The sequence below is a fragment of the Oncorhynchus gorbuscha genome, linkage group LG13 (genome assembly GCF_021184085.1).
Source record: "Oncorhynchus gorbuscha isolate QuinsamMale2020 ecotype Even-year linkage group LG13, OgorEven_v1.0, whole genome shotgun sequence".
Classification (NCBI taxonomy): domain Eukaryota; kingdom Metazoa; phylum Chordata; class Actinopteri; order Salmoniformes; family Salmonidae; genus Oncorhynchus; species Oncorhynchus gorbuscha.
In genome coordinates, this window is record NC_060185.1 from 39,383,504 (window position 1) to 39,409,207 (window position 25,704).

Here is a 25,704-nt window from a genome sequence, read left to right on the forward strand (position 1 = left end):
GAACAATATACAAAACATGCATAATATAACATTGATGGACAATTAAGCCATTTCTAACACCCTGGTTTTAGAGAGATGCTTAAAAGATTTTTTCTAAGAATATTGAACCAGTTCGTTCACCTCTTATAGCATAGATGATTTTACTAAGCAATAAGACACATCCAGGCGTACATTATCGGTGAAGAGCTTTACATCCCTGAAGTAAAAGTCACTCAGCCTGGGGCCTAGTTCCACAGACAATTAAAAACCTTTCGATGTCAGCTTAAAGTGCTTTCTGGTAGCCCACTCTACTGACATTAAAGTGTGATTGGTGCTGAGGTTTGAGGTTCCAAAGCATGCACACAAACACCAGTCAGTCATTAGCCAGCCCTCACACAGCCACAGGAGGGAGGAGTCAGTGTGGAGGAGTCGGTATGTGATGTCAGAGCAGAGGGGTCAGCATCTGAGCTGTGATGGGTCAGTATGTTGTTGGGAGGGATCAGTTACGTTGCAGGAATGAGTCAGTGTGCAGATGGGAGGAGCCAGTAGGCTCCCTAGGGGGTCATTGACAGCTGTGGCCCAAGACTGTGTGCCCGCTCACCTGGAAAACAACACAGCACAGGGCCAATGCGTTAGTCTGGGGTACTCTGCACACAGCCACACACACACACCAAAAGCCAATTAGAAAATAAATCCTTCTCTACTGCCCTTGTTGAATTGTTGATAAGTGAAACCTTAACTTCATCCCATTTTTCACATCTGCATGGGCAAGTCAACAAGGGCAGATGAAAGGAGAGAAGACGCTGGCGAGGTGTTGGGCCGAGCAATAACGCTACACACGAGCAGAAACAGGTTAGACCACAGACGGACCGCATTCAGGAACAGTATGAGTTAGGAGAGCCAGAATTGGTTATTAAGGAGCAAGAAATCAATACATGAAAACATTATGCAGATTGAGCACCAAATACACTCTTTATCTAGACAAAGTCTACATCTTACTCAATCCAGAGCAGTCATATGATCTACTAAGCTTGTACATGTTCATTCAGAATGTTAACTACAAACCTCTGAAATGGCTTTTCTCAAATGTTTTCAACAAACCCACTTGGGATCATATATGGTAGAGTTTCTCTTACAACTTTCTCTGAGCCTTCAGATAAGGTGAGAGGTTGGGAGCTCTAGTGAAGAAGATCACAGTTGCAGGCTTTTAAAAAAATCCAGCACCAGTTGGATGTTTAATAATACACTGATAATAGGAACTTGCCTTTCTCCTTATGAGTGGGTTGAGAACCTAACGTTCAGTGGCTCTTGTGTATTGAGTGTGAGAGGAAGAGGGGGGGGTGTGAAAGGTCATGGATACTCACTCTGAATCTGAATTGGAGCACTTCAGGAGTTTTTCCCGGGCAGAGGATGAGAGGTTCAGATCTCCTCCTGAAGAGAGAGGAGGGGAGAGAGTGGTAGGGAGAGGAAACAGAGGGAGAAGGACAGAAAGAGAAAGGGTGGGGGAGAGAGGACCGGAGAGGGATATCAAAGAGCATGGTTAGTGATGATATCACAAGGCACGCTCCACAGTGAGTGGTGTAACGGTGTCAGGAGAGCAAGAAGCCCGCTCCCATCTCTCTTACCTCGGTAGACAATCAACAAAGTACAGCATCACTACTGTGATCAGTGCCACTGAGAGAGAGAGAGAGAGAGAGAGAGAGAGAGAGAGAGAGAGAGAGAGAGAGAGAGACATTTATTGGTTGACTCAACACACACAGACACATAAACGTTTTACTCACAGCAGACACAGGTGCTGAAGAAGACCTCCAGGAAGAGGTATCCCTTGTTGTCCAGAATAGATCCTGCTGCCATGGAGATCAGAGCCAGGCCCAGGTTCTGGATGGACTGCATGCTGGGAGGTTGGAATGCCATATATCATCACCACCACCATCAACAGCAGCAGCAGTATCATCATAGGCACAAATAATGGTGGCCAGAATGCAAAAGCCTGTAGGTATGAGGAGGTTTTCTGGTCAGACAGAAGGGGTGGGTAGGAGCAAGTATACTTACAAGCCATAGGCTGTCCCCAGCTGAAGCTCTGGCACCATGAAGGCCACCATGGGCCACAGGGCACAGGCCAGCAGGGAGTAGGACAAACCCAACAGGGACTGGAGGACACAGACACACAGTACTGTTATGTTATCAACACTGTTACCAACACCATTCACTATACCTGGTTACCCAGTCACAATACAACTACATTATATACATTCTACATTCTATATATAAACTCACTGAAAATCTGACTGTCTTGCAGGACTAAAATGGAGTGTTCAAGGAGCCAGTGATCCAAGGTTGCTCATCACTGCATACACCAGGTGTCTAGTGAATATACTACTAAATGTCCCCAAGGGCATATTTTGCTATGAACCACTCTGTACCATTCTAACGGTAACCGAATGGAGAATGGTCATCACCATGGCGATCCAGGGGTTCCAGAAGGTGAAGGCGAGCATCATGTGGGCTATGAGCGTCGTGACGACGGCACACAGCACCCAGATTACATTCTTCCCTGTCCACCATGAAGCCCAACACAGGAGAGGCTGGGGCCGAGATGATGTACACAATATTGGGAGAGAAGAGGGTGGAGAGGGGGATACGGAGGGGGAGAGAAGAGGGTGGAGAGAGGGATACAGAGGGGGAGAGAAGAGGGTGGAGGGAGAGAGAAGAGGGTGGAGCGAGGGATACGGAGGGGGAGAGAAGAGGGTGGAGAGAGGGATACGGAGGGAGAGAGAAGAGGGTGGAGAGAGGGATACGGAGGGGGAGAGAAGAGGGTGGAGAGAGGGATACGGAGGGGGAGAAGAGGGTGGAGAGAGGGATACGGGTGGAAGAGGGTGGAGGGATACGGAGGGAGAGAGAAGAGGGTGGAGAGAGGGATACGGAGGGGGAGAGAAGAGGGTGGAGAGAGGGATACGGAGGGGGAGAGAAGAGGGTGGAGAGAGGGATACGGAGGGGGAGAGAAGAGGGTGGAGAGAGGGATACGGAGGGAGAGGAGAGGAAGGGAGGAGGAGAAGGAAGAGAAAAGGGAAAGGAGAAAGTGTTTAGAAGGGGGATAGAGAAACGTATAGTTACAATGTGTTGTGGCAGTTCTTAGCCTGAGGTGAGGAGAGATAAAACAAACCTCATTTTGAAGAACTAACACAGGCCTCACTCCGTCCAAATGGGATCACTCGTCTTATTGAATTACTCTAGCATCTCAGACTGGGGTGAAGTGCTGTGCGTTACCTGTTGATTGCTCTTGCTTCAGCTGGTGAGAAGTTGAACCTTTCAACGAAGAAAACCCTGCAAGGGGAAGACAGACAGAGGTGAGATGACAGTCAGTTACAGCAGACCAGAGTCGGTCCATATGATCACTGTAACATATCCCACCACCACATTAAGCACATCCCTGCTCCTGTCCTATTGGCAATCCTCACAGCTCAGACCAATGTACTCTTTATGCTGCTATTACCTTGTTTAAACATTTATTTCACTAGGCAAGTCAGTTGAGAACAAATTGTTATTTACAATGACGGCCTATCCCGGCCAAACTCTGAAGACGCTGGGCCAATTGTGCCACCCTACGGGACTCCCAATAATGGCCGGATGTGATGCAGCCTGGATTCGAACCGGGGACTGCAGTGATGCTTCTTGCACTAAGATGCAGCGCGCAGTGACTATGCATTGATAACAAACAGCGAGTAGCAGCAGTGTAAAAACAAAGGGGTGGGGGTCAATGTAAATAGTCCGGTGGCCATTTGATTAGTTGTTCTGCAGTCTTATGGCTTGTGGGTAGAAGCTGTTCAGGAGCCTTTTGGTCCTAGACTTGGCGCTCCGATAACGCTTGCCGTGCTGTAGCAGAGTGAACAGTCTGACTTGGGTGAGTCTGTCAATTTGTATTTGACATTTATTTGCTCAGCAGGCATCGCCACTGTATTTATTCTATAAAACTACTGACAACAGTTCTCCCAAAGTCCAAATAAAAATATTGTAATTTAGAACATTTATTTGCAGAAAATGACAACTGGTCAAAATAACAAAAAAAAGAGGCAGTGTTATCAGACTGATCCTCCACCAAATTGGGTGCGAGACAGTGTGGGCTTGAAAGCCTCTCCAGGTCTCGCACCCACTGTGAAATTTGGTGGAGGATTGGTGATGATCTGGGGGTGCTTTGGCAAGGCTGCAATCGGGCAGATTTGTCTTCCTGAAGGACTCATGAATCAAGCCACGTACAAGGTTGTCCTGGAAGAAAACATGCTTCCTTCTGCTCTGACAACGTCCCAACTCTGAGGATTGGTTTTTCCAGCAGGACAATGCTCCAAGCCACACAGCCAGGTCAATCAAGGTGTGGATGGAGGACCACCAGATCAAGACCCTGTCATGGCCAGCCCAATCTCCAGACCTGAACCCCATTGAAAACCTCTGGAATGTGATCAAGAGGAAGATGGATGGTCACAAGCCATTAAACAAAGCTGAGCTGCTTGAATGTTTGCGCCAGGAGTGGCATAAAGTCACCCAACATCAATGTGGAAGTCTGGTGGAGAGCAGGACAAAACACATGAAAGCTGTGGTTGAAAATCAGGGTTATTCCACCAAATATTAATTTCTGAACTCTTCCTAAGTATTTTCATTGCATTATTCGAGGTCTGACAACTGCATCTTTTTTGTTAAACAAGTTGTCCTTTTCTGCAAATAAAAGTTCTAAAAGACAATATTTTTATTTGGAATAAATGTTGTCAGTAGAATAAAACGAAAGTGTTAATTTTAACCAATACATACAGTACCTATAAATAGTAAATCCAGAGAAACTGATCATTTTGCAGTGGTCTCAATTTTTTCCAGAGCTCTGTGTGTGTGAAATATACACTGCTCAAAAAAATAAAGGGAACACTTAAACACAATGTAACTCCAAGTCAATCACACTTCTGTGAAATCAAACTCTCCACTTAGGAAGCAACATTGACAAATTTCACATGCTGTTGTGCAAATGGAAGACAACAGGTGGAAATAGGCAATAAGCACGACACCCCCAATAAAGGAGTGGTTCTGCAGGTGGTGACCACAGACCACTTCTCAGTTCCTATGCTTCCTGGCTGATGTTTTGGTCACTTTTGAATGCTGGCGGTGCTTTCACTCTAGTGGTAGCATGAGACGGAGTCTACAACCCACACAAGTGGCTTAGGTAGTGCAGCTCATCCAGGATGGCACATCAATGCGAGCTGTGGCAAGAAGGTTTGCTGTGTCTGTCAGCTTAGTGTCCAGAGCATGGCGGCGCTACCAGGAGACAGGCCAGTACATCAGGAGACATGGAAGAGGCCATAGGAGGGCAACAACCCAGCAGCAGGACCGCTACCTCCGCCTTTGTGCAAGGAGGAGCAGGAGGAGCACTGCCAGAGCCCTGCAAAATGACCTCCAGCAGGCCACAAATGTGCATGTGTCTGCTCAAACGGTCAGAAACAGACTCCGTGAGGGTGGTATGAGGGCCCGACGTCCACAGGTGAGGGTTGTGCTTACAGCCCAATACCATGCAGGACGTTTGGCATTTGCCAGAAAACACCAAGATTGGCAAATTCGCCACTGGCGCCCTGTGCTCTTAACAGATGAAAGCAGGTTCACACTGAGCACATGTGAGAGTCTGGAGACGCCGTGGAGAACGTTCTGCTGCCTTCATCATCCTCCAGCATGACCGGTTTGGCGGAGGGTCAGTCATGGTGTGGGGTGGCATTTCTTTGGGGGGGCCGCACAGCCCTCCATGTGCTCGCCAGAGGTAGCCTGACTGCCATTAGGTACCGAGATGAGATCCTCAGTCCCATTGTGAGACCATATGCTGGTGCGGTTGGCCCTGGGTTCTTCCTAATGCAAGACAATGCTAGACCTTGTGTGGCTGGAGTGTGTCAGCAGTTCCTGCAAGAGGAAGGCATTGATGCTATGGACTGGCCCGCCCGTTCTCCAGACCTGAATCCAATCGAGCACATCTGGGACATTGTGTCTCGCTCCATCCACCAACGCCACGTTGCACCACAGACTGTCCAGGAGTTAGCGGATGCTTTAGTCCAGGTCTGGGAGGAGATCCCTCAGGAGACCATCCTCCATCTCATCAGGAGCATGCCCAGGCGTTGTAGGGAGGTCATACAGGCACGTGGAGGCAACACACACTACTAAGCCTCATTTTGACTTGTTTTAAGGACATTACATCAAAGTTGGATCAGCCTGTAGTGTGGTTTTCCACTTTAATTTAGAGTGTGACTCCAAATCCAGACCTCCATGGGTTGATCAATTTGATAATTTGTGTGTGATTGTTGTCAGCACATTCAACTATGTAAAGAAAAAAGTATTTAATAAGAATATTTCATTCATTCAGATCTAGGATGTGTTATTTTTAGTGTTCCCTTTATTTTTTTTGTGCAGTGTATATACAGTGGAGCAAACAAGTATTTAGTCAGCCACCAATTGTGCAAGTTCTCCCACTTAAAAAGATGAGGCCTGTATTTTCATCATAAGTACACTTCTACTATGACACACAAAATGAGAAGAAAAAAATCCAGAAAATCACATTGTAGGATTTTTAATATATTTATTTGCAAATTATGGTGGAAAATAAGTATTTGGTCAATAACAAAAGTTTCTCAATACTTTGTTATATACCCTTTGTTGGCAATGACAGAGGTCCAACATTTTCTGTAAGTCTTCACAAGGTTTTCACACACTGTTGCTGGTATTTTGGCCCATTCCTCCATGCAGATCTCCTCTAGACCAGTGATGTTTTGGGGCTGTTGCTGGGCAACACAGACTTTCAACTCCCTACAAAGATTTTCTATGGGGTTGAGGTCTGGAGACTGGCTAGGCCACTCCAGGACCTTGAAATGCTTCTTACGAAGCCACTCTTGCTGCCCGGTCGGTGTGTTTGGGATCATTGTCATGCTGAAAGACCCAGCCACATTTCATCTTCAAATGCCCTTGCTGATGGAAGGAGGTTTTCACTCAAAATCTTACGATACATGGCCCCATTCCTTGACACGGATCAGTCGTCCTGGTCCCTTTGCAGAAAAACAGCCCCAAAGCATGATGTTTCCACCCCCATGCTATGGTGTTCTTTGGATGCAACTCAGCATTCTTTGTCCTTCAAACACGATGAGTTGAGTTAGCCAAAAAGTTATATTTTGGTTTCAGATCTTTGTGGGCTATACTCAGCCTGGTCTCAGGATGGTAAGTTGGTGGTTGAAGATATCCTTCTAGTGGTGTGGGGGCTGTGCTTTGGCAAAGTGGGTGGGGTTATATCCTTCCTGTTTGGCCCTGTCCGGGGGTGTCCTCGGATGGGGCCACAGTGTCTACTGACCCCTCCTGTCTCAGCCTCCAGTATTTATGCTGCAGTAGTTTGTGTCGGGGGCTAGGGTCAGTTTGTTATATCTGGAGTACTTCTCCTGTCCTATTCGGTGTCCTGTGTGAATTTAAGTGTGCTCTCTCTAATTCTCTCTTTCTCTCTCTCGGAGGACCTGAGCCCTAGGACCATGCCTCAGGACTACATGACATGATGACTCCTTGCTGTCCCCAGTCCACCTGGCCGTGCTGCTGCTCCAGTTTCAACTGTTCTGCCTTATTATTATTGGACCATGCTGGTCATTTATGAACATTTGAACATCTTGGCCATGTTCTGTTATAATCTCCACCTGGCACAGCCAGAAGAGGACTGGTCACCCCACATAGCCTGGTTCCTCTCTAGGTTTCTTCCTAGGTTTTGGCCTTTCTAGGGAGTTTTTTCCTAGCCACCTTGCTTCTACACATGCATTGCTTGCTGTTTGGGGTTTTGGGCTGGATTTCTGTACAGCACTTTGAGATATCAGCTGATGTACGAAGGGCTATATAAATACATTTGATTTGGACCCCACGGGGTGAGATCTTGCGTGAAGCCCCAGATCGAGGGAGATTATCAGTGGTCTTGTATGTCTTCCATTTCCTAATAATTGCTCCCACAGTTGATTTCTTCAAACCAAGCTGCTTACTTATTGCAGATTCAGTCTTCCCAGCCTGGTGCAGGTCTACAATTTTGTTTCTGGTGTCTTTTGACAGCTCTTTGGTCTTTGTCATAGTGGAGTGTGACTGTTTGAGGTTGTGGACAGGTGTCTTTTATACTGATAACAAGTTCAAACAGGTGTCATTAATACAGGTAATGAGTGGAGGACAGAGGAGCCTCTTAAAGAATAAGTTACAGGTCTGTGAGAGCCAGAAATCTTGCTTGTTTGTAGGTGACCAAATACTTATTTTCCACCATATAATTTGCAAATAAATTCATTAAAATCCTACAATGTGATTTTCTGGATTTTTTCTCATTTTGTCTGTCATAGTTGAAGTGTACCTATGATGAAAATTACAGGCCTCTCATCTTTTTAAGTGGGAGAACTTTCACAATTGGTGGCTGCCTAAATACTTTTTTGCCCCATTTTATCCCTGTCTGCCTCTTTCCTCCTCCTCCGCAGGCCATATTGGTGATGGTTTTGGCTGATAAGACATGATGAGTGATGGTTCGGGTGCTACTCACTGTCCCAATCCGATGAAGGGGAAGATGGCCACGTAGTAGCCCACACAGATGATGAAGATGAGCCACAGTGGGAAGGGGAAGTCCTTCACATCCGTCAGCTTGATCACTTCCCCTACACACACAGAACACATGTTCAACACACAGAACCAGTCTTGGCTAAAGCATCACTTTGGGAAAGAGGTATGACAACAGCCAGCCAATAACCCACAGGAAGTAGTACTTCGACCCCTGGCCTCCGCTCCGGTCACACTAGAGCCAGCCAATTGAAACACAGGCTACCTTCACAATGATCAATTCTGACAACAATATTACACACGACACAATTGGGAGTTGGAGATTTCCCAGGTGGATAAAGAACTACTTAACTTTTTATGGCTGCAGGGGCAGTATTGAGTAGCTAGGATGAAAAGGTGCCCATATCAAATGACCTGCTCCTCAGTCATAGTTGCTTTGGATAGAAAACACAAAGTTTCTAAAACTGTTTGAATGATGTCTATGAGTATAACAGAACTCATATTGGCATGCAAAATCCTGAGTTGAAATCAAAACAGGAAGTCAGAAATCTAAGCTTGTATGTATTCACCAGAGTCCCCAAATGAAATCCCCTTGAGATCTGAATGATGTTGCACTGCCTAAGGGTTCCACTAGATGTCAACCATCAATAGAAATTACAATGAGGCTTCTATGTTGTTGTGGGAATGAATGAGAGCAGAATATATCAGCTGTCCATCAAGCAGCCATTGTGTGATCCCACTTTTTCCTCATGGTAGTCATTTGCGTTCCATGGCTCACGAAGACCAGAAGGAATACTCCGGTTGGAACTTTATTGAAGCTATATGTTAAAAACATCCTAATAATTGATTCTGTACTTAGTTTGAAATGTTTCTTCGACCGGTAATATCACTTTTAAGTTTTTGTCCGATCTAATGCGGACCAGATTTAGCGTTTGGATATGTATACCAAACGCTCTAACAAAATAAGGTATTTGGACATAAATAACGGACATTTTCGAACAAAAACAATTATTGTGGACCTGGGATTCCTGGAGTGCTTTCTGATGTAGATCATCAAAGGGAATATTTATCATGTAATTTCTTGTTTATGTTGACACCATCTTTGTGGCTGTGGGGTTTTTAAATTGAGCGCCGTCTCAGATTATTGCATGAATTTCTTTTTCCGTAAAGTTTTTTTGAAATCTGACACAGCAGTTGCATTAAATCAACTAAATTCATCAAGGCAAAATAAGATTGGCTAATGGTGAGAGGTAACAGATTAGTAGAAGGAACCTACCCTCCATCACCTCCCTCCTCACACTAACGCTGTCAGAATTCAGTGGACATGATGACCATAGATAATGACCGTCATCCCTGTCAATGTCATTACCCGGTGTTATTCAGCTCTGATTGGAACACGCATCTGACGCGGTCACAGAGTGCCATAACTCACCGGTCCCTCCCTGTTCCTTGTTGAGCATCCGCTCGGCTCGCTTGTCCAGGTAGCCCAACACTAGAGCACAAACCAGAGAGAATATACAGGTCGCCCCAGCTGGAGAAGGAGAAGAAGAAGAGAGATAGATGGAGAGAGCAAGAGAGAGAAAGGAAATCATCAGCTATGCACAGGTAGGTGTGTCTCATGATAGTTTATTCGCCGTTAGTCAGCACCTCCACACAAACTATTATTCTGGGTGTGCATCAGCTCATGTTTTTTTTATCTCTGCTTCCTTCGGCCCAACAGTCACAGTAATTAGATAACAAAGTATCTCAAAGTTTTACTTTGGATTTAGCGTCGAGAGCTGTTGCCGGAATGCTTTCAATTTCTTGGAGGTGGTCGATTGTTGGGACCGAGAGAATGAAAGCATCAAAGCGGAGGCCGAGAGACTGAAACACAGCTTCCATCTCAAGGCCGTCAGACTGTTAAAAAGCCATCAGTAGCACCTTAGAGGCTGCTGCCCTATTTACATAGCCTTGAAATCACTGGCCACTCTAATAAAGGGAACACGTCATTTTAATCATGTTTACATATTTTGCATTACTCATCTCATATGTATATACTGTGTTCTATGCCGTTCCGACATTGCTCATACAAATATTTATATAATCTTAATTCCATTCCTTTAATTTGGATTTGTGTATATTGTTGTGAAATTGTTAGATATTACTGTACTGTTGATGCTAGAAACACAAGCATTTCGCTACACCTGCAATAACATCAGCTAAACACATGTATGTGACCAATTATTTTTTGATTTCGAACTCTTTCACATCATATCCCCTCTCTACAGCAGAGGGGTCTGTGGTCCATCAAATATTCTCTATTAACCAGGTGAAATTTCAATAAGTACAGGATGTGGCTAGAGTAAGTGGGTTTTGGTTTGAACTAACAGTAGGGTATGGATATATTAGACCCATCTCACAGGCTTACTTTTTCACCTTTTTTCCTCAGTCTCAGTTTCTTAGTCTCCCCCCTTTTATAAAGGCCATCCCTCTATCAGTGCTGAGATTAGAGAGCATTTGTGATAGAAATTGTATGGTGATGCAGCTGGAGAGAGATATGTAACCTGAGCCTCAATGTAGACAGCAGGCCTGGAAATCTAGCTCACTCTCCTCCTGATCAAATGTTGACACGCATCTCACACACACACACACACACACACACACACAATGTGTGGTTCTATATTATGTGAAGTTTAATGTGGACGCCAGGAAGTGTAACTGCTGCTTAAGCAACAGCTAATGGGGATCCTAATAAAATGCACACACGCTATTGATGCAAGGGTTGACTCACAACCCGCAGTCCCTATGGTTATATTGGGGGGGGGGGGGGGGGGGGGGGGCAGGCGGGTGTAGGGTCATGAAATATTGTGTGGATGAAGGGCAGGCGGGTTGAATAAAGAGAAACAATTCATTCTAAAAATCCATAAATGTAAATATTCTTGTTCCTATCTATAGGCCACATTGAGATTCATATTTTGTATCTGGCATTAGTGCCTAAGCCTAAGATATAGGGCCTAATGGTGTGCATGCCAAATACATGTGCCAATCTCCAAAATGCTTTTGGGAACTTGGGCAGAAAAGGACCGTGTCGGAGTTGAATTCAATAAGAGAAAAGCTGCAGAAACGAGGTGAAAATAAGGAAAAGGGAGGGCCAGAAAAGCCATGTTTGGGAAAGATTTGTTGAGGATGATAGCAGTGCAGCCTGTGTGATGATTGAGGCACTATACAAATTAGACAGTCACAAGACTTCAAATATGGCCCGTCATACCTGCAGACAGAGCAGGCCCAACCAGCCGAACCGCGTACCAGCAGGTCAGGTTTCCAGCCACAAGCCCATCTCATCTTAAATGTACTCTGACAGCAAAAAGGTACCACCGCAGGTGACATACAAGTTCTTTGATGTTTGTGTGGACATTGTTTTCGGGAAAGGGCTTCACCTCCATGGCACAGGGACTTATTAACATTGGAGCCTGTTATAGAGCGGTCAACACCAACTCTATGATCCCGCACAGAAGAGACAGTGTGAAAGAGCCAAACAGGCTGCAACAGAGAAGGCTACACTGTCTGAAATCAATCAAAAACACTTTAGATGACGGTGGCGTTGCCATCACCACACACATGTGGACGGATGATTTCAAGAGAAGAGCAGACACCGTGCTTACGACGATTGGCAACTGAAAAGTTGCGTTGTCATCACCAGCGTGGAGTTTGATGGCCGAAATGCTGAAGTCGGTCAGCAAGCCGTAAACAGAAATACGGCAACTGCTCAAGGACAGAGACCAACTGGGTTGAATTAAGGGCATTTACCAGGATGAGCTGAGTACTCATCGACGTCCTGTCAGTCTTCAAGGCAGCACTTTTAGAGCTAGAAGGAGGGAAGTACAACCGCTCTCCATTTGGTGATGCTACGCGCGGATCCACTCTACCTGCAGGCATCAAAGGTCCTCACCGAGAAGATGCTGCTCACTCCCACTCGGAAACTCGCCACATTCCTGTGCTCAAAATTCTAAACATTGAAGATGCACCTCAACGATGAACGAGTCACTATGTACGACCAAGCCAGGAGACTGACAGAGCCAGTCAAGTTTCAGCACCACGGACCTGTCCAGCCACGGTGCCGTGTGTTGACGCTGATGGAGTTGCAGCACCACGGACAGAGCATTTCATCCAAGATAACATATAATAATCTATTCTTATTAGGTATTTTTATGATTTAGACTGCTATAGGCCTGAATCATTAGATAAGTCTAAACTAGTAGGTTATGGATATTCATAGACCTATTACTTGCTAAATTGTGTCACCATGCCTCATGGCCTAATAGCCAAATAATGTATTGAAAAATATTGACATTAGTTGGAAGCACAAGTAACTACTCCATAAATAGACCAAGATTTAACTTGACGGAGCGGGAGGACAAGACAGAAGCCGAAGAGATGGACAAAATCCAGAGGTTTAGAAGCACTCACGGACTCTTGCAAAGAGAATTATCTGCGTTCCGGCATCATGCACATCGAGGGAACGCATCTTCAGCACTGCTGGGCGCGTTGTTGAATCCAGGCGTAACCTGAAACCTGGCATCGTGGACCCTATTCCATTTCTTAACAGTGCTGCAAAAGAAAGCAAGACAGAGTACACAATTATACCCTCATAACTGGACAGTTGGTACTTAGATTTTCTAAACTTTGGTGTGTTATAATCTATTTATTTTCTAAACCTATTTTTTCATGAGATATATACATTTCAAATAATTCATATACCGGTATGTTAGCCCAGTCAGGCAGTCTGCCAACAACATGTCCATTCACAGTTTCACATTTTGTTTGAGTAAAATAATAGGCTCCTGTTCAATAGGCGCAAGACTTTTTAAATGCTCAAGAGAAATGTAATGGTTCAATAAATTGTTTAAGAAAAGAAAAACGAACTGCACAGTGCATTTTGGATATTTGCGGGTAAGGGTCAGGTGCGGGCCTCAGATTTTCTCTTTAGCAGATATAGGTCGGTTGGTTGCGGATGGGTTATCAGTTGCAGGCGGGTGAACAAACAGCTGACCCACGCATCACCAACACACACACTTAACTCACCGATCAGGAGTGAGACTCCCAGAGTGGTGTGTCCTGTCGAGCCTACCAGGTCAGCGACACGGTTGTACACCGAGCCCATGATGTTCATGTTGACCGTGCTACCCTGAGGGAGAGGAGACAAGCCAACACTCCCTGATCAGCCACATAAATAATGCCTTAAGTATTTGCTTCTGTATTTATATACAGTGTAATAAATAGCTTCCAGCGTGTTCTTACCAGCCTGGCCATGCTGAGCTGAAGACCAAACACCAGGTTGAGTTCCTTCCCTTTGAACCATTTCACTGCATAGGTGTTCTGGGCCACCGCCAGGGACTCACCGCCGATCCTACCCAGAGAGAGCACTTAGTTAGGGGGAGAGAAGTGGCTTGGAACTGTAGCAAGGACGAGCTCTAAAAAGCATCTTACCCAAACACAAAGCGTCCAATATCCATTAGCCAGAATAGATCTAGAAGTGCACCAACAGCAACTATAACCTGGAAACACACAATGGTGGGAAAAAACAGCAAGCAAGCTGAAAAGTAAAGATAGCTTATCTTATTTCACTTTTGGATAAATAGCTCGCCCAATTTCAACTTCCTGCTACTCATGCCAAGAATATAAGATATGGATATTATTAGTAGATTTGGATAGAAAACACTCTGACGTTTCTAATACGGTTTGAATCATGTCTGTGAGTATAACAGAACTTATGTAGCAGGCAAAACTCAGGACTAACCATTCAGATTTTGTTTTTGAAGTCAGTCTGTTCAGTGGGTTCTCAATGGGAAACGATATTTCTTAGGAACTTGTTTTCAGTTCCTACCGCTTCCACTGGATGTCACCAGTCTTTGGAATTTGGTTGAGGTTATTCCTTTGTGCAATGAAGAAGTATGGCCATCTAGGAACTGCGTAACACTGTTGAGAGTTGCACAAGACTTGAAGTAGCTTGGCTTGTTGTCTTCCTGTAGTGAACACAGATAAATCAGTCTTCAATTTGATCGATTATTAACATTTAAAAAATGCCTAAAGTTTTATTACAAAAGTAGTTTGAAATGTTTTGGCAAAGTTTACAGGCAACTTTTAAAATATTTTGTAGTGACGTTGCTCAATTCGGAAGATGTTTTTTTCTGGATCAAAAGCGCCAAATTAATTTACATTTCGGATACATATGGACGTAATTAATCGAACAAAAGGAACAATTGTGATGTTTATGGGACATATTGGAGTGCCAACAAAAGAAGCTCTTCAAAAGGTAAGGCATGTTTTATTTTATTTCTGTGTTTTGTGTAGCGCCTGCAGGGTTGAAATATGCAACCCTCTGTTTACTGCTGTGCTATCATCAGATAATAGCTTCTTATGCTTTCACCGAAAAGCCTTTTTAAAAATCTGACATGTTGGGTGGATTCACAACGAGTATAGCTTTAATTTACCATCTTACATGTTTGATTTAATGAAAGTTAGATTTGTATATCATTTCATTTGAATTTGCCGCGCTGCATTTTCCCTGGCTTTTGGCCATAAGAAGTTAATAGAAAATGCCTCAAGCAAAAGTCCCCCAGTAAAATACTACGTGAGTAAAAAAGTATCTGGTTTTAAATGTACTTAAGTACAGTGCAGGAAGAAGTACAATTGTCATACTTGAGTAAAAGTTACAAGTAAAAGTTATACATCAAATTCCTTATATTAAGCAAACCAGTCAGCACAATTTGAATGTATGTACAGCTGAAGTCAGAAGTTTACATGCACCTTAGCCAAATACATTTAAACTCACAATTCCTGAAATTTAATCCTAGTAACAATTCCCTGAATAAGGTCAGTTAGGATCATCATTTGATTTTAAGAAAGTGCAATGTCAGAATAATAGTAGAGAGTGATTTATTTCAGCTTGTATTTCTTTCATCACATTCCCAGTGGGTCAGAAGTTTACATACAATCATTTAGTATTTGGGAGCATTGCCTTTAAATTGTTTAACTTGGGTCAAATGTTTTGGGTAGCCTTCCACAAGCTTCCCACAATAAGTTGGGTGAATTTTGGCCCATTCCTCCTGACAGAGCTGGTGTATCTGAGTCAGGTTTGTAGGCCTCCTTGCTCACACATGTGTGAGCGTACCAAGTAATTAGGCGTCACTCTAAAGCGGGAAGGTGGAATAAACGAGTCAGGAGTAGGTTTTTCTGATTGAACACGGTTCTCTATTGAGGGTATTTTGTCAACAAAAACATTCTATAACATAAATCAATGAAAAATCTTCCAAGGAAAAAACACACTTCTCTCAGATGAAACAAGAACACTATAGGATAATCTTTAAACTACAACAAACATAAATCACGGGTTTGTCACCGTCTTCGTGGTTCTTTCAGCACAGCTTCTCTCTCTCGGTGGCCAGCTTCCAGAGGTAGTTTTCCTCCCCTCTGCTGGTTCCATTCTCTCTCTTATAGGGGAAGGAGAGTATCTCATTAGTACCGTCAGCTGTGCTTAATTGACTCTGGTTACCTTGTCTCCCATGCTTTGTTGGGCTACTATCCATGAGCCCAGCCTGCCCTCTAGTGGTCCTTCCCCCCCAGGACCGAACCGGAGGGTCGGGCGCCAGACGCACCGTCTTGGTCGCGTCAGCGCGTCTGCATTCCCGTTCCTCGATCCGGCCCTGTGGATGACATGGAAAGAGAACGGTTGTAAAGACAAAAACCACCTGTCTATTCTGTTGTTATTGTTTCTCTTACCAGCCATCCACGTGAGGGGCGCATGGTCAGTAACTAATGCAAACCTCCGACCCAGTAGGTAATACCGGAGATAATCGAGGGCCCACTTGATGGCTAAGGCCTCTTTCTCTACGGTCGCATACCTCTGTTCCCGATCGCTGACTTTCCTACTAATGAAGAGAATCGGCTTCTCTGCTTCACCTTCACCCTGAGCTATTACGGCCCCAAGCCCTGTATCCGAGGCGTCGACCTGCACAATGAACTCTTGTGAGAAGTCCGGAGCCTGTAGAACGGGATCAGAACACAGGCCATCTTTTAACAATTGAAAGGCCTCTTCCGTTTCGTCTTTCCACTCTACCTGGTTTGGCAGGTTTTTCCTGATGAGGTTTGTGAGGGGGTTGGCAATGGTTGCATATCCCGGGATAAAACGGCGATAATATCCTGTTATCCCTAAGAAGGCCCGAACGTCTCGCTTGGTCCGGGGTCGAGGCCAGTCACGGATTGCCCTGGTCTTCTCTGCCTGCGGGCGTATTTTCCCATTCCCCACGGTATACCCCAGGTATTCCGCTTCGGACAGGCCCAGGCAGCATTTATTTGGATTGGCTGTCAACCCTGTGGCTTCCAAACTCACGAGCACCGCCCGTAATCGCAGGAGGTGACTATCCCAATCCTCGCTGTGGATGACCACATCGTCTATGTACGCCGCTGCATACTCTTGGTGGGGCCGTAGAATGGCATCCATGAGGCGTTGGAAGGTTGCAGCGGCTCCGTGCAGTCCGAAGGGCATCCTCACATACTGAAAAAGCCCCTCTGGGGTGGCGAAGGCAGTCTTTGGGCGATCCTCCGGAGCCACCGGCACTTGCCAATATCCCTTCGTCAAATCCAGAGTAGTGATGAACTTGGCCTTTCCTAAGCGCTCCAAGAGTTCATCCACGCGGGGCATGGGGTACGCATTGAATGTAGAGATGGCATTCACGCCCCTAAAGTCGTTGCAGAGTCTCATACTACCATCGGCTTTGGGGACCAGGACTATGGGACTGGACCACTCGCTCATCGAGGGCTCGATCACGCCCATCCTCAACATCTCCCTCACCTCTTTCTTAGCGATGACTCGGCGAGCCTCAGGAATCCTGTAAGGGCGGATATGCACTTTCTTGCCGGGTTCAGTGTGGATATGGTGGAACAAGACATCTGTTTGCCCTGGGAATGGAGAGAATATTCGACCAAAGTTCATAATCAGCTTGTCTAGCTGTCTTGACTGCTCCGGTAGGAGAGTTTGGCCACGGCGCACCTGTGGTAGAGCCTCTTTTTTTTCTTTGCCCTCCAGGGCCATCAAAGCCACCTCCTCCTCTCGTCCATGGTACGTCTTCAGCAGGTTTATGTGATAGAGTTGGACCTTCTTCCTCCTGTCAGGTTGCTTGATGAGGTAATTGACCGGTGAGACCCTTTTCATTACCTCGTAGGGCCCCCTCCACTGCGCCAGCAAGCGATGTTCGGCCGTGGCCACAAGCACCACCACTTTCTCTCCCACGGTGAACTCACGGGGGGTTGCGGACTTATCATAGGCCCGGCCTTGGGTCCTTTGGGCCTTCTCCATATGCTCCTTGACTATGGGCCACACTGCTGACAGGCGGTCTCTCATCAGGGTAACGTGTTCTATTGTGGATCGAAAGGGGCATGGTTGGGTCTCCCAGGTCTCCTTGGCTAAGTCGAGGATTCCTCGACAGGGTCTGCCATAGAGCAATTCAAACGGAGAGAATCCAGTGGATGCCTGGGGTACTTCTCGCAGGGCAAACATTAAGTGTGGGAGAAGCATGTCCCAGTTTTCCCGTCTCGGGACACCACTCTTCTCAACATGCTTTTAATTGTTTTGTTCAAGCGTTCACAAAACCCATCTGTTTGAGGGTGGAATATGCTTGTACGTATCTGTTGAACCTGATATAACCGACACAAGTCCTTCATCAACCGGGACATGAACGGGGTTCCTTGATCGGTTAAGATCATCTTGGGTAGGCCCACACGAGAGAACATCAGGAATAACTCCTTGGCAATTCCCTTTGACGACATGTTACGCAGGGGTATGGCCTCCGGGAACTTGGTAGCATAATCTATAACCACTAGGATGTACTCGTGTCCTCTGGCGGATTTTGGGAGGGGTCCTACGAGGTCCATAGCTATGCGTTCAAAGGGAGTCTCTATGATGGGGAGAGGAATCAAAGGGTTACGTAGGTGTGGCCGTGGGGCTGTACGTTGACACTGATCACACGTTTTACAATACCTGGCCACATCTCGGGTGACACGGGGCCAATAGAATCTCTGCATGATTCTGTCAATAGTCTTGTCTCGTGCCAGGTGTCCTCCTAGGACTTGGGAATGGGCTAACTGTAGAACTGTATCCCTGTATGGTCTAGGCACCATTAGTAATTCCTGGTTTTCCCCCCTTCGTCGTACGACCCAGTATAAGAGACCCCGCGTGATTGCATAGTAAGGAAGAGGGGGCTCACCTGATCCGTCGACGTTCCTCCCGTCGATCACCTTCACCTTCCTCATGGCCTCCCTTAGGTCTGGGTCTCTATGCTGTGAGGTGCCGAACTGTCCCTTTAATTCCTGGGGCAGGTCAACCTCAGTAGAGGGATGTGGAGGTTGTTCCACATCCCCATCAGGGGAGACCGAGGAGAATCCCTTCCAGGTTCCCTCCTCGGATGGAGCTTCAAATATATCCCTTAGTGCCTGGTTGCTCCTTCCTTCCTGCGTTGTGTATAACCCTTCACAGGTGTCTTCATCGGTGGTTTCCTGGAATATCTGTCGTAAACGTTGGGTCGCTATTTCTTCCTCTGCTGTAGAGGACGAGGACGCGGCTACGTCTCCTTGTAGTACTATTACCTCGGGCTTGGAGATTCTCTTCTTTCCTGTCCCCCTTCTTCCCGTGCATAACGTCATCTGCCGAAGCTCCTTATATAGGGGACAGTCTCTCCCGATCAATAATGGCACCTTCAGCTGGGGCACTTTCCCTGCCCTGACTGTACACCTTCCTTTTGGAGTGAGAATAGGCATATTCACAGTGGGGTAATAGTGGGTGTCTCCATGGATACAGGATACGGCTACTTTGTCTGGTAGCAGTGTTGCGGAGGTCACCATCCGCTCCTCTACTAACGTAACCATACTTCCCGAGTCGAGAATAGCTACCACATCTTGTCCTTCAACTCGCACCGGAATCTCTGAGGCTGGGGCTATCTCTGCTAACCAACAGTGTTGATCCTGCCCCCTCAAAACGGGATGTGTGGGGGTAGGCAGTGACGACTCCGTGACCATGGGCTCATCCTTTCTAGGACATTGTGGGGCATAATGATTGGGAGACTGACACTTATAACACCGACCCGGCTGTGTGGTGGCTGACTTCTCCCACCTCCGGAGGGGGCTTGGACGTTTCGGTGGCGGGCACGCCGGGGTGAGTCGTGGTATGGGATTGGAAGACTCCTTCCGTTCCTCCTTGTCACTTTTTAACAACTCCCCTGTAGACCGATATGTTTCCACCGCCTGGGCTATTTCGTCGGCTGACAACGGGTTGGCTTGCCCCACAACCCTTTTTAAGTCACTGGGTAATTCTCTCAATATCTTGTCCACTACGAGAGTCTCTATCACATGTCCTACTCCCTTTCCAGGTTCTAGCCACTGTTTTGTCAGTCGTATTAAGGCGAAGATCTGTGCACGGACGGGTTGATCAGCTTTATAGGTCCATTGATGGAACTTTACAGCCCTATCTCTGGCAGTTAGCTGGTACCGGGACAGGATCTCGGTTTTTAGTCGCCCATAGTCCGTAGCTTCGTGGGAATCCAGGTCAAAATAGGCTTCTTGAGCCACCCCGGTCAAAAGAGCAGCTAATGCGCTAGCCCATTCTGTGGGCGGCCACTCTTCCAAGGTGGCCGTCCTTTCGAAGGTCATGAGGAAGGCCTCAATATCATCCTCCTTGGAGAGACGAGGTAAGATGGAGTGAGCAGCCGCTCTTGGCCTAACTCTAGGTTCTTCTCGTCGACTCAGCTGTTGTTGCAGGAGTTCTATGGTTGTCTTCTGCGCCGTGATCAATTGTTGTAGTAGGGCGTTATCCATCGTTCTTGAATGGTTCCTCCGGGTCTTCTGGAAGAATATTAATTTACTCATTTATCCTTGTGTCACTCGTCCACCTAATGCCTGCATCCTCCACCAATGTGAGCGTACCAAGTAATTAGGCGTCACTCTAAAGCGGGAAGGTGGAATAAACGAGTCAGGAGTAGGTTTTTCTGATTGAACACGGTTCTCTATTGAGGGTATTTTGTCAACAAAAAACATTCTAACATAATGAAAAATCTTCCAAGGAAAAAACACACATCTTCTCCAGATGAAACAAGAACACTATAAGATCATCTTTAAACTACACCAAACATAAATCACGGGTTTGTCACCGTCGTCGTGGTTCTTTCAGCACAGCTTCTCTCTCTCGGTGGCCATCTTCCAGAGGTAGTTTTCCTCCCCTCTGCTGGTTCCATTCTCTCTCTTATAGGAGAAGGAGAGTATCTCATTAGTACCGTCAGCTGTGCTTAATTGACTCTGGTTACCTTGTCTCCCATGCTTTGTTGGGCTACTATCCATGAGCCCAGCCTGCCCTCTAGTGGTCCTTCCACACATGCTTCTTCAGTTCTGTCCACAAGTTCTTTATGGGATTGAGGTCAGGGTGTTGTGATGGCCACTCCAATACCTTAACTTTGTTGTCCTTAAGCCATTTTGCCACAACTTTGGAAGTATGCTTGCGTCATTGCACATTTGGAAGATCCATTTGCGACCAAGCTTTACCTTCCTGACTGATGTCTTGAGATATTGCTTCAATATATCCACATAATTTTCCATCCTCATGAAGCCATCTATTTCGTGAAGTTCACCAGTCCCTCCTGCAGCAAAGCACCCCCACAACATGATGCTGCCACCCCTGTGCTTCACGGGTGGGATGATGTTCTTCGGCTTGCAAGCATCCCCTTTTTCCCTCCAAACATAACAATGGTTATTATGGCCAAACAGTTCTATTTTTGTTTCATCAGACCAGAGGACATTTCTCCAAAAAGTATGATATTTGTCCCCATGTGCAGTTGCAAACAGTAGTCTGGCTTCTTTATGGCGGTTTTGGAGCAGTGGCTTCTTCCTTGCCGAGCGGCCTTTCAGGCTACGTCTATACACGGCTCGTTTTACTGTGGATTTAGATACTTTTGTACCTGTTTCCTTCAGCATCTTCACAAGGTCCTTTGCTGTTGTTCTGGGATTGATTTGCACTTTTCGCACCAAGGTACATTCATCTCTGCGTGGTCCCATGGTGTTTATACTTGCATACTAATATTTGTACAGATGAACGTGGTACCTTCAGGTATTAACATTTCTCCCAAGGATGAACCAGATTTGTGGAGAGCTACATTTTTTTCTGAGGTCTTAGCTGATTTCTTTTGTTTTTCCCATGATGTCAGCAACGAGACATTGGATTTGAAGGTAGGCCTTGAAATACATTTACAGGTACACCTCCAATGGACTCAAATGAAGTCAATTAGCCTAACAAAAGCTTCTAAAGCCAAGACATTACTTTCTGGAATTTTCTAAGCTGTTTAAAAAGGCACAGTCAACTTAGTGCATGTAAACATCTGACCCACTGGAATTGTGATACAGTGAATTATAAGTGATTGTTGGAAAAATTACTTGTGTCATGCACAAAGTAGATGTCCTAAACGACTTGCCAAAACTATAGTTTGTTAACAAGAAAATTGTGGAATGGTTGAAAAACAATTCTTAATGAACCCAACCAAAGTGTAAGTAAACTTCTGACTTCAACTGTGTTCACACACACACAATAGTTCAGGTTTGGGGTCACTTAGAAATGTCCTAAATTTTGAAAGAAAATACAATTTTTTGTCCATTAAAATAACAGCAAATTGATCAGAAATACAGTGTAGACATTGTTAATGTTGTAAATGACTACTGTAGCTGGAAATGGCAGATTATTTTTAATGGAATATCTACATAGGCACAAAGAGGCCCATTATCAGCATCCATCACTCCTGTGTTCCAGTGGCATGTTGTATTAGCTAATCCAAGTTTATCATTTTAAAAGGCTAATTGATCATTAAAAAAACTTTTGCAATTATGTTAGCACTGCTGACAACTGTTGTCCTGATTAAAGAAGCAATACAACTGGCCTTCTTTAGACTAGATTAGTATCTGGGGTTCAACATTTGTGGATTCGATTACAGGCTCAAAATGGCCAGAAACAAAAGACCTTTCTTCTGAAACTCAGTCAGAAATGTCTATTCCATGTGAGAAATTGCCAAGAAACTGAAGATCTCGTACAACGGTGTGTACTACTCCCTTCAAAAGAACAGCGCAAACTGGCTCTAACCAGAATAGAAAGAGGAGTGGGAGGTCCAAACGTCTGAACAGTCATGTAAAAGTAAAGTACAGATACTCCAGAAAACTACTTCTGTACTTTAAAGTATTTTTATACAAGTACATTACACCACTGGAAATAAACCAATTGAATTTGTACTACATATTTTTGAAGTAGAGCAGCTCTCAAATACATCTCCATCATGTGGTGTTTACCTACCTGTCCAACGCAGACAAACAAGGCGAAGATTATCATTCCTAACCTAACAGGATAGGAGAAGCACAGTGACAGAAACTAAGTTGGGGATGATATGAAGTGAATATGTTCATCACAATGTTATCTCTCCTTGTGTTGCTGAAGATGACTGCCCTAGATAATCATAGATTCAGATGAATCCTCCACACACACACACACAATTACCTCAGGATCTTTTGTTGTCATAGGTTTATGGTGAGACTAGGGATTTCCTACTAGAGCACTGGAAGACAAACACTACCCATATTACAGTGGGTAGACGGGCTGTATTGTCCATGGAGGAGAGTTTGGGGAAAACACACCTCCAACAGGAATCTGCACCAGAGTGATTACAGAATCCCTTGTCATATTATATAAATATGACGTACAAGGTCCCTATTCGTGTAAACCTCACCGTATCTACGAATTGTACACATACAGTTTTTGCTATGAGCAGCACAGCACTATGCATGAGATGTGTGACTGAATCCAGGTTGTCACTGGAGGCAAGAAGTTAAATACCATGTCTGCGCCTGTACAAAGCTGTTGTCCTTCGAAGGCAATAAACAACTATTCCATGTAGGGATGATGTGCTAGTACAGTAATGTTTCATTAGTAACATTGTAGTCCTACCTGATGCCAAAGACCCTGTCGAGCAGGAAGCCCCCCAGGAAACAGAGCACCACGTTGGGCCAGGAGTATCAGGCATAGAGCTGCATGAACATGGATGTGTTGAGCTTCATGTCCTGGTGAAGACCAGAGAGGAAAGAGAATGTCAGTGCATTGGAAGACCAAATTACTAGAAAAAGTCAAACAAAAAGGCAGGAAAACACATATGAACTCTGAGTGCATGGACCAACCATACACTAACTATGACCTTTGGTCTGTTTACAGTATTATAAAATCTTTGATTACAGCGAAAGAAAAATGTACCTATGCTAGTTCTAATGAGCCAGTTCCTTGTTAGTGCCGACAGAACACCAAAGACGACGCATTGCTTTGATTCACTGCAAGTTTACAACATCGTCATGAAGAGTCACCAGACTTGCACATATAATTACAATGGGCCATAGACTTATAATAACTACAAAACATTTAGTTAAGTTATTTTCTATATTGCAGCATCGGAGGAAGGATCTGGCATACAGCAGGCTAGACTACAATGACGACAGGGTGGCATGATGGTGTCATGACACAAAAGTTCTGCATGTGTCAGAAGGAAACTTCAGTCCTCCTTCCTCACCTGTATGACTTGAGTCTGCAAAGCAGCGGGGTTATCGTAACAGAAGTAACTCCCTGAAACAAAGGAACGCTGTTAGTGGGTAGAATTGATACATTGTGTTTGGTACATCAAAGTGCCGCTACATTGTAAACTCGCTCTGATTTGATTGATACGGTCATAAAAGGCTACGGCGAGGTGAAAGATAACCAAACTAACAACGATTCAACAAAGTCTGATATCCAAAAGCAATTAGTCTGACAGCTAAATGAAGCCTAAACTTTCTCCAAAGAGTTGATGGAACCGCACTGCTCACCGAATCCGAGAAAGCACATTAAAAGTAGGACGAAAATGCTATGAAGCAGTCGTCTCGGGTCACAGAGCGCGGACATCGGTTTGACCGGTCCGCTTTCATTTCTGGGACCTGAAGAAGAGAGATCCCATTCCTCGTCCAAAAGCTTCTGTCGCTCTTCCGCCATCTTCGTCTGTGTTTTGGAATGGAAGGGAAAAGGTTAATAGCGCGCAGTTAGTCAAATGGCGTACTGATCCACGTGACTCGCCTCGGGTTGAGCGCAAAATGAATAGAACTAACTAATTCAAAGGACGAACAAAATAAATAATAGTATAGGCCTAAATGCTCAAGCGCACACATTCGTTCTGACTTTCTGCTCAGACTATCAGCCTCACCTGCTGTTCCTGTCAATCAGACATGCAGTGTCAACCAATGAACCAAAGATGCGTGAGGGAGGGCCGAGCCAACTCACAGTCACACACTAACATGCTGACCAGACCTGAAACGTTGAGTGCGAGAGCCTTGCAAAATAAACGTAGAAACACTGCTGGCGGCGCCAATGAGCGTCTGCGTTGCCAAGGGCTAAAATAGAAGTCATTCCTAGCCTGCCTCTCCCATCTCCTCATTGGTTTATAGAAGCAGGTACCCACGTGCCATCTCCTCATTGGTTATACCCACATGGGTGATTGAAAGACTAAATGTTTTGCCGGTAGTCGTGGTAAAAGTGTAGATGCCAATCACCATATAAGTTCAAATATGAAAAAGCCTGGAAGGAGGAGAGATGACTAGAAACGATTTGGTTGGCCATTTTATGTGTGGATTAATTGTCGGAGTAGAGGACCTTGTGCTTTGAGAACCTTAAGGGCCTGCTAGTGATAGTGGTGGAGCCAGCACCTCCACACGTGGAGATGTATCCACTCAGTGAAGTAGGCCTACTCCGCAACCCACAGCAATGCAGTCATCTATGGATCAGTTTATGCCAAAGTCTATGTCTGTAGCAAAACCGGGCCAAATTCATATTGCATTGGCTAAATGATTGCCACCGATTTCCAGCCATTTTAGATCGTGAAGGAGAGAGGTTTTAGAAATTATAGCAATAGTCTAAATCCAATGTACACAATTCCAAGCAGAAAAACCCTTTCAAAATCACTTATTCCACAACTGTACGAGAGCACACAGGCTTCAGTGTGGGAAAGAGTCCAGAAAGCTACTGCAGTTTTCCTCACCACTGACTCCTGGATATCAGGGGTAACCACTTCTTACATGTCGGTTACA

At 45.3% G+C, this 25,704-nt stretch overlaps 1 pseudogene; it reads right to left on the reverse strand.

Annotated features, from left to right (window-relative positions):
• Window positions 1-586: 586 nt before the first annotated feature.
• On the reverse strand, window positions 587-24,812 carry LOC123992853 (annotated as a pseudogene).
• Window positions 24,813-25,704: the final 892 nt, after the last annotated feature.